This window comes from Misgurnus anguillicaudatus, chromosome 11, assembly GCF_027580225.2.
Source record: "Misgurnus anguillicaudatus chromosome 11, ASM2758022v2, whole genome shotgun sequence".
In the NCBI taxonomy this organism is placed as follows: Eukaryota; Metazoa; Chordata; class Actinopteri; order Cypriniformes; family Cobitidae; genus Misgurnus; species Misgurnus anguillicaudatus.
In genome coordinates, this window is record NC_073347.2 from 2,788,754 (window position 1) to 2,798,386 (window position 9,633).

Consider the following 9,633-nt stretch of genomic DNA (forward strand, 5'->3'; position numbering starts at 1 on the left):
CCCCAACCAGAACTTCTTTATTTACTTGAGCTTTCCTTATATCAGCTTCCAGGCTTAACACAGCGTCCATTGTATTCCGCCCTGCCCGAAATCCACTTTGATATGGTGACATAAACCCATTATTTTCCAAAACATAGTTTAGCCTGTAAATAATCATTTTTTCCATCAGTTTACACATATTGGAAGTCAAAGCAATTGGTCTATATCCAGTCGGGTTTGATTTATCTTTACCCGGTTTGCCTATTGGAATTATTATTCCATGTTTCCATGAGGATGGAAGCTTTCCCTCATTCCAAATCCTATTGAACAGACGTAATATAACTTTCAAGGATCTATCGGTCAGATGCTCGATCATTATATAACACACATAGTCTTTACCAGGAGATGTATGTTTAACTCCCCCTAGAGCCCGTTTTAATTCATATAAAGAAAAATCTACATCTAAAGTATCTCCAGAGGCATTCCTTTTTGTCATCACATCTGGGTGCTGATTCTTATTCTGATCTCTTAGTCTTTTAGCTTCCTCTGAAACATTATCATCTAAAAGTATACACATTTAAAGCCAAGACTCCAAAGTTTCATTTCATGTAGGAATTACTGCTGAAAGACTTTTTGAAGATGAGCAATTCATGCATGAGTAAAAATTGTGACAACCAACCCCGGTCTCCCCTACCTTTGTTTGGAGATTAAATGGTCCAAACATGGACCCTCTGACTGTTGGAAACCTTTTTGTACCTTTTTTATTCCTAAATTGTACATTTTAGTACCCTAAGGTGCAACTATGACCCACTGAGGGTACAACTTCGCCATTTGTACCTTAAGTGGCACAAATGGACCCCAACCGTACCCTTTTTTCTGACAGTGTATACGTGTGTATGTAAACCTTACGGGTAAATTTTATGGGTAAATTTTATTGTGTATGTTTAGAGACATGAACTGTCACTATCATGTTATTTGTTTAAAATTGAAGTAGTTTAGTATGTAAATTGTATTGTGTTTAGAGCCCAACAAGGGACAGGAGTTGAAAATTTTAAGTTTTAAGTGTTTTAAGATATTAAATACAGTTATGATCACAAGCTGATACTGTACGCATCATGTAGGAACATTGTAGTCGTCTAAAAGTAAAATCCTACCATGATAAGGAGAGAGACGCTCTTGAATTCTGCTGTAGTTTTCCATCAGTTCTCTGTCAGGATCTGATGAAGACACTAAAAATAAGAGGAAATTAAAAGATTTGAATCTTAAAACCCACACACAGAAATGTGCAAAATAACTTGGAGAAAATATCAAATGAAAGTTCATTCTCTCTATTTTTATTAAACACATCACTTCTACATCATTTACATGCATATCAGTGTTAATAGTACATGTAAAATAAAATACACTTCCTCTCGAGGTGCTCAAACCCCTTTTGATGTATGTACACAGACTACACACGTCTGTTTGTTATGATGTAATTCAGGATGTTGTTCAAGAGTAACAGTACTTACAATTCATCATAAGAGCGCTCAGACTTCCAAGAAGAAATGAAACCGAGATGGACAAAACCAGCAGGAAAAGTTTAGCCCTATCAGACAGATTGACTCCATTATGACCTGAAGATAGAAAACAAATGACTTCATGATTTTAGTGATATTTAAATATCTATATGATGATATAACAGCACTTATGTTAATTAGAAATTATGCAAAACCACATGTGTTAAACATTTTAAGGCAGGTAAAATTTGTTGTTGTTAAATTTATTTAAAAACCCGCCGTTTTTAGGAAAAACTAAACAAAAACCCTAATGCTTAAAATGTACAGATGACATTATTTCAGTAAATGAGCATCTGTATCTATTATTGTTTTTTATTTTAGCTGGAGTTTCCCCTCTTATCGAACAATATAGCCTACAGTATACAGTTATCTATTACAGACTATTCATATTATGTATTGCATTGCGTCATATATACCTTAAATATCCCTACAAATCACCTGCTACTGGAAGATAAACATACAAGCAGAACATTTTTATTCTTGGATCTTTTTTTTTTAATAAAAATAATTGTTCATTTTGACTCATTTTGCCAGCACGGGTTACACATGATTAACAGATAACAGGGTCTTTTATACTGTATACCGTAAATGCAAAACCAAACTTGACCCTGATATAAAACACTGTATTTTATTTAATAAGATTTAAATGTACAATACAGAGAGATGTGCAAAGATCCTCAATACAAGATCGAGACCATCATTATAGTCATCACTCAAATGTAATACATTATTTTTTAAATATTAACTTTTTCTTGTATTCGCTAGATTCATCTTTTTAAGTAAAATCAGCAACATTTATCATAGAGGTAAAAAAATGACGACTTTCTAATACTTGCAGCTCAATGCAGGCATAGGCGGAGCTTGCAGTGGAGCAGGCCCTTCATTGGCTAAAAGGATTTTTATCAAATAAATGATATTCCACAACAAATATGCATATTAATTTAGGTTCTTATACATTTCAAAACGTTACTTTTTAAGATGCTTTGTAAAACAATTGCTATTTTGTTAATAATACGTGTTTATTAAAACGTGGCACTCGGTAAAGTCGCTTTTATCCAGCAGTCCAATCACAATGGAGGAGAGGCGGGACAAACAGTACATCGACCAATTGGAACATCCTTTCGCTACTACTTAAAAACATAAAAGTTAATATATCTTGTCGATTACAATATATAACAGCCCGTGCTACAACAATGTGAGTACGCTTTGATTAAACAAATTATCTGCAAAATCTGATACTTATAAAACAGTACTTCCGGGGATGTTTGAATAAAAACAACCAACGCACATAAGCGCCCCCAAAGCGCCCTCAAGCGGTAATTTTTCGAACAGCACCTGGCGGTTTGAATTAATTATTTTCTTGTATTCGCTAGAATGCATATTTTAAGTAAAATCAGCAACATTTATCATAGAGATAGAATTTTATGTAAATGATATGTTCTCTAATTGGCTCTGTGCACAATATGGCGACCGCTGACGTTTCCAACTTGACTGTGAGGCCCAGTATTTCCGGTGAAAACTTCCGGTTTGGTGATCTGACAGCGAGAGCGGTAGACAGAGAGCGACCGAGTTCAACAAACAGCGACAAAGAGATATGTTTAGAGCAGGTGTCACCAAACTTTTTTCTCTGGTGGCCACATTATCGTTCCTGACTGTGATGGGGGCCGGGTCAGCTATATTTTAGCTATATTACTAGCCTGGCACAGCCAAAGTCCCCATTAGTAAACGGCTTTTCATGGGTAGCTAGTAGGTGAGCTATACTTTATAGCTAGCTCAGACAGCAGCCTGGTTTACCTGAGTTTGGCGAAGAAAAACATTCTGTTGTGCTGCCAGTCTGACTTTCATCCTCTGAATCCTGTCTTCTCTTGCTTGCCCTCGCTAGCTAGCATACACTTTGTGGCGGGTTTCGTGATGACGACACAGATTATATTCTTTGAAAACTGCCACACTTTCTTTACATATGATACAAACTGCACGGTCCTTACACTGAACAAAAAAATAACTGTTGGTCCACCGTTCTTTGAAAACTTGAGCATGTCGGGTGATGAAAATTTGGCAAATATAGAAATATAATTTTTTTACTTAAAAAAATCAACAAAATACGAGATGTGACGTGTTATACCTTTCCAAAAAAACAATAACAAAAATAAAATTGCCTCATAGGGCCGTTCAATTGGTGGGGGGCAGAGGGGCTGGGGGGCCGGTCAAAGGGGGGGTGGCAGGCCTGAGTCGGCCCGCGGGCCTTAGTTTGGTGACCCATGGTTAAGAGAAAGGCGACTAGCCTTCCAACGGGTAAAGAAGTCAGCATTAGATTGTTGTGTTCCCAGTCGTCACGTTATAATAACGCGGAGATATGTTTTCAGTCCTGATACTGCGGTAAGTCAAGATCCGTAGGGACAGCTTCAACCCTACCTGTATGTGTGTGTAGCAGGCATCTTTCGTAGTGACTACTAAGGGGTTGAGGAGATTAATAAAAGAAGCTTAACCAGTTCTCCTACACCGGACTTGACTCTTTTACACTTAAAAAAACCTTCTAATAAATGTATTTCTAAAATGTTTTCATGTAAACACTTTATAATGAATGTTTCTATTATAGTGTCTTGTAAATACCGTATTTTCCGGCATGTAAGTTGCACTGGACTATAAGTCGCATTTATTTAGAAAATTATTATTCTTTTGGGGGACATTTGGTTTGTTAAGTCTTTCTCCGTTGTCTTTAAGTTTTTTTCAGGGTAGGCTACAGGAGCAACATATAGCGCCCTCTCATGGCTGTAGACAGTAATGTTTTCCTTTGGTTCATGTTAGTCAGTATGAATTAATATTGACATATAAGTCGCACCTGACTATAAGTTGCAGGACCAACCAAACTATGAAAAAAAGTGCGACTTATAGTCCGGAAAATACGGTACTTTATAAATAATGTTCTGTAATTTTGTTAGATATTTACTTACCAGAATTGATTAATGAAACAATATTTAGTTTACATCATTTACATTATTAAAAAGATTATATGAACCCTTTAAACTTCATTCTCCAAAACTTATGAGATGGACAGTTACACGTTACAACTAAGGAAAGTTTAGCATTGCTTTATACACTTGACCTGGGGCACGTTCAATCTCACACCGGTGCACAACGTTTTGCTACGGTTTCCGGGTTGAACGACATGTTTCCTGGAAACGGTGTGCAACGGAATGCAACAGGTTTTAGAAGCGTTTTCTCTTGTTTGGTGGGTGTGTCAGAAATGTCGGCCCAATCAGCGGCAAGATGTATAAAACCACGCGGTAGTAAAGAGACAGCTCGCTCAATGGGTTCATGTTGGAATGTTGTCTTTCATTCTGGACGGCAAGGTCAGTGACTGTAACATTGAGGGTCTTTTACAGTATTAAACACACATTTATAACGATTTCATCAGTCCTCAGAAACATTTAAAAAAGAACACAAAGAATGGCCTCTCAGCTACCGTAGTTGCAATGCTTACGTCATCACAACAGGGCGTTCAACGCATCACCGTTTCTGTTTAATAAACGTTTTGCAAAGTTTTGTCGGGGCTGAACGCAGCCCCGATAGCATTAAGAGGAAGCCACACATAGGAGCACATTAAAGTAATCTATTTATTAAAGAGGAAAAATGTAGTGCAGATGTCACAGGGTGACTATTATAGGGCGGAACCAAAAGCGGCGAAGATTGGTTCCGCCCGAAGATGGTTTCCGCCCAGACCTCATTTTTCGAACAACAGTACTTCCTGGTCTCTTTGACAACCCAAATCATGGCTCTACGAGCAACAGGTGTGGAAGATTTATGTGACAACTCGTTATTGGAAGAGGTGTGAAGATGAGACATATAAATAGAGCTGGAGAAACACAAGAGAGCGGTTGACTTTGGGCAGATGCAGTTCCGCTTAGGGCGGTTGATTTCGGGGCGAGCGCCTTTCCGCCAAGGGCGGACAACAACTCACACTTCCTTTGAAGAGCCTAAAGTAGTGATGGCCAAACGAGGCTTCCTGAACCAATGAGGCTTTCCAGCCCATTGGTTCGCCAAAAGCTTCATTTACCCGAAGCCTCATGAAACACTGTGCTCTCCAGTGACACCTGCTGTGCAAAGCAATGTATCGCACACGCACACAAATCTATTCATTTTGAGCAACCAAATTGTCATGGTGTGGGCTTTTGAATAAAGTATATTAAAGAAAGTATTTTACTCTGCTTGTGTTAACCTATGTACACACAACTCACACATACACAACTTTGTGTTCAACTATACAGTAGTTCTTGAGTTAGTGATAACAGTGAATGCACAAAATAAAGAAATGAAGAGTTTCGTTGCAAAACGAGATAAATCCATTTTTTTACATTTTTGTCAAAACATGTTTATTATTATGTTATCATGTTATTATTTTGTTTTATGGTGCTACTTAGCTGTATTTTTTAAGTTATGAAGGTTTAAATCAAAACAAACCAACTGCAGTTGCATTGAAATTAATTGGAATGCACAACCAAAAAACAAGATTTCTGAACAATTAAAAAACGGTGGTTATCTCGTTTTGCAAGGAAACTCTTCAAATTATCGTGAGTGCATTGCTTATTGAACTGGGGCTGCAATAGTGCAATGCTTATGGGACTGGAAGTGTGGAACAGCAAACTGCAACATGGAAAAGGGTTTACTGGTTTTTATTTAGAAACAAAAGTTTTTTAACAGTATTTGGATTGAGGCGGTTTCTGTTTTTAGAAAACACCCTATCACAGGGCACTGATGATGCTGGACAACATAATAAGATCAGTGCCAGCTTATATAAATTGGGATATTGGACCTTCTGTTTGTTCCAATATCCCAATGGATCCTCAGTCCTTCTAGGTTATCCCTAATACAGTCTAGTCTTATAATAATAATAACAGCAGCAATAATATATAATAATAAATATAGGCTATATAATATAATTACGTATTATTAGAACTAGACATATGCTAATTTACTCTAATGATCTACTGAACTAGGCTATGTATAATTTACTCTAATAATCTAATAAACTAAGTGTAATATAATATATAATACAGGCTATGATATATAATGATAACTATACTAGAAACTCACTACAACCTCGCCACTACTCGCTACAACCAACACTTTAACATCAATGCAAACGTACTGCAAAACCTACAAGAGGCGCGAGTTTCGAACCGTAAGCGAAACTCAGAATGAAGCAATGACGTATTCAACAGAAAACGAGGCCTCGTTTGTCATCGTCACGTGATTTTCACGGAAACGATACAAGCCTCGAATCGGGGCTTCATCTGGAACGCCCCTTTTTGCTCGACACAAGCTCCGGAGCCTCGCTTCAGATGTCCCATCACTAGCCTAAAGGCGTCGTTGATCAAGGGATCGCTTAGAGCGAGTGGAGGAGTGCAGTAGCCGAAAGAGGCGAAGAAGAAGGAGTTGTGGCTGGAAATTAAAGGAGCGCCATGGAAAAAGTGCTTTTTCTCTGCCGTGTTGTGTGTTGTGAGTCTAGCACTCAGAGTTGCGGCCCCACTGTGGAGAGAAGCGTGGGTGAGCCGGGGAGTAATACTGGGAGTCTATATAGAGAGCCAACGCTGTGAAGCATCGACAGGGCACGTGAGAAACGCTGCACATTGTACTGTGCGGAGTGGAAGAGGGTATAATATCTAACGTGTGTTGTGAGTTCAATGAACAGTTGCGGCCCGACCGTGGAGAGAAGCGTGGGTGAGAACACCGTCTAACCAGCCACACGACGAACCCGGGCCGAATTTGGCTAAGTCCTTAGTTCACTTAAAGTGTGTGGAGTGTCGTGGGTGAGTCTTTGTCTTCATTGTGTGTGTGTACACCTAAGGCTTGCACTGTACTTGTGTTGACCGAAGCCACTCCGAGTTCAGAGGAATCGTGAGGAAATTACCGTAAAGAATCTAAGGAGCGAGAGGGAAAAGTTCCAGTCACCTGCTGAGAAAAAGTTAAAGTCCCAGTCACCTGTGAAACTCTTACCTCTGCTTACAGCCACGACCCCAGATGGGACATTTATTTTCCATCAGTTGGAAGGGTGAGCTCTCAGTCGGGTGCTCTTCCAGCAACACAGGAACAGTCTTTCACTGAAATGTCAACTGGTAAGCAGTCAATCTAAACATTAAGACAATACATGTCATTTTCACATTCAGAATCAGGACACAACTTCAATACTTCACAGAAAATGAGTATACTGGTAAGTAGTGGGCCACTTATGGAAATAGGCTAAATCATGTCAGGTTATCAATTGCATAACACTGTAAACAATACTGTAATCTAAGGACACATAAATAAATCACCTCAGTTTCAATTTAAACTTTCATAAAAACACTGAAAGCAAAATCAGTACTGGAATACCACTGGCCAATAGGGATGCCACAATTCTCAATATAATATTGAACCGTACGGTACGACATCCACGGTTCAATACACGCTTGTGAATTGCGGTTTTTTCGGTTTTTACGTTTAAATGATTTATGTGCATTTTATTTCTCTCCGAATTGACTGTTTGTGTGTGCTTGTAAGTCTATGAGCTGAGATGAGGAAACCCCTCCCCGCGAGTCACTCACACTATGCTCTAGTTAGGGGGCGTGAACATCATTGAACACTTTAACATGGCGAGCGGCGGTGAAGTCAGGCTACTGTTCGAGGAAGCGCCGGCGTCTTTCAAATCCGTGGTGTGGAGACATTTCGGATTTGCAGTTGAGTATAATGCCGAGGAAGAAAAAACAGTAAACAAAAAAATGACTGTCTGCAAGCATTGTTTTATACGTATAGCCTACTCGCACGGAAACACTTCCAACATGACTTCGCATCTGAGGCGCCATCACCAAACAATATCACTGTCTGAAGGCAGGATAGCAGAGCAGGTAAAGTCCTGCAAAAAACAACAGTCCCTCGCTGAATCGTTCCAGAATAACATTAAATACCCAACTGATTCCGAGAGGCACATAAAACTAACAAAGGCAGTGGGGGTGTTCATTGCCAAAGATTTACAGCCGTTTTCGGCGATCGGAGATGCAGGCTTTTGTCATCTAATAAAAACACTCGATCCGTGTTACAAACTACCGTCTCGCACTTATTTCAGCACTGAGATAATTCCCAACCTCTACGAAAAGACATGCAACAGTATTGTGTACGAATTGGCTAAAGCACAGAGCCTTGCTCTGACGACAGATGGTTGAACATCGCGCGCAACCGTGAGTTACCCATAGACTGTAAAAAAAGATGGACGTCGCCTCCCACCATAGTAATGAATTGAAGCCAAAAATTTTCGACCACGGTCGCCGCCATGTTACGTAAAAACGTCAGTTTGGAGCCAAGGCATGCGCAGAAGGAATCGTCCGCGGAGCCAGAGGCGGAGCCGCGGTATCAAACTTCCGCCCAAACGCTCGCGCGGCCAATTCAACCACTCCAATCATAACGACACGCCCCGTTTCTATAGCATCAAATTACAAGCTAAAATGAAACTTATCACAAAAATGAACACTTGAACATATATCAGTGTGATAACAACTACTTGAAAGGACCAAAACCATCTTTCGAAAACTTTTATTGGAAGTGTAAATATTTTTTTTATTTAGAGCATAGTCCCATTCATTTGAATGGAGAGGGCGGGTTTATGACTTGTACTGCAGCCAGCCACCAGGGGGCGATCAAAGAGCCAGAGGCTTCACTTTTCAAGGCTTATGAGGCACACCCGGTTTACACCTGTGTGTGGCTTTATTGATTGTACCGTGAAACGGTAAAGTTTACTTTCTAACTGTTTGTCACGTCATTTGTCATGTTTATTGTATTAGTTAATAATAAAAAGAACAAAATAACTGCTTGTCATATTTATTTACTGTTGTTTATTTATTAATTAATAAAAATGTGTATTATAATTAAATAAAAGATATCACAATTATTTTGAATTCGTTTATTTAAAAAAAAAGTAGAAAATAACTGACAAAGAATTAAAAAAGTTGTGTATAAACGTAAATGTTTGGTGTTTACTGTCAGTATCCTTTGGCTGATTCCACTCATGCGTTGCATCATGAGAAATATGAGTGAGCGAGTGTACATCGAATGTACCCTCAAAATC

The 9,633-nt window shown here is 39.0% G+C and overlaps 1 long non-coding RNA gene across 1 annotated transcript; it reads right to left on the reverse strand.

Annotated features, from left to right (window-relative positions):
• Positions 1-1,087: 1,087 nt before the first annotated feature.
• LOC141368755 (uncharacterized) lies at positions 1,088-7,728 on the reverse strand. Its single transcript, XR_012371995.1, has 3 exons — positions 7,533-7,728; positions 1,491-1,595; positions 1,088-1,208 (listed from the first exon to the last, which is right to left on the reverse strand). It is a non-coding gene; the product is annotated as an uncharacterized lncRNA (long non-coding RNA).
• Positions 7,729-9,633: the final 1,905 nt, after the last annotated feature.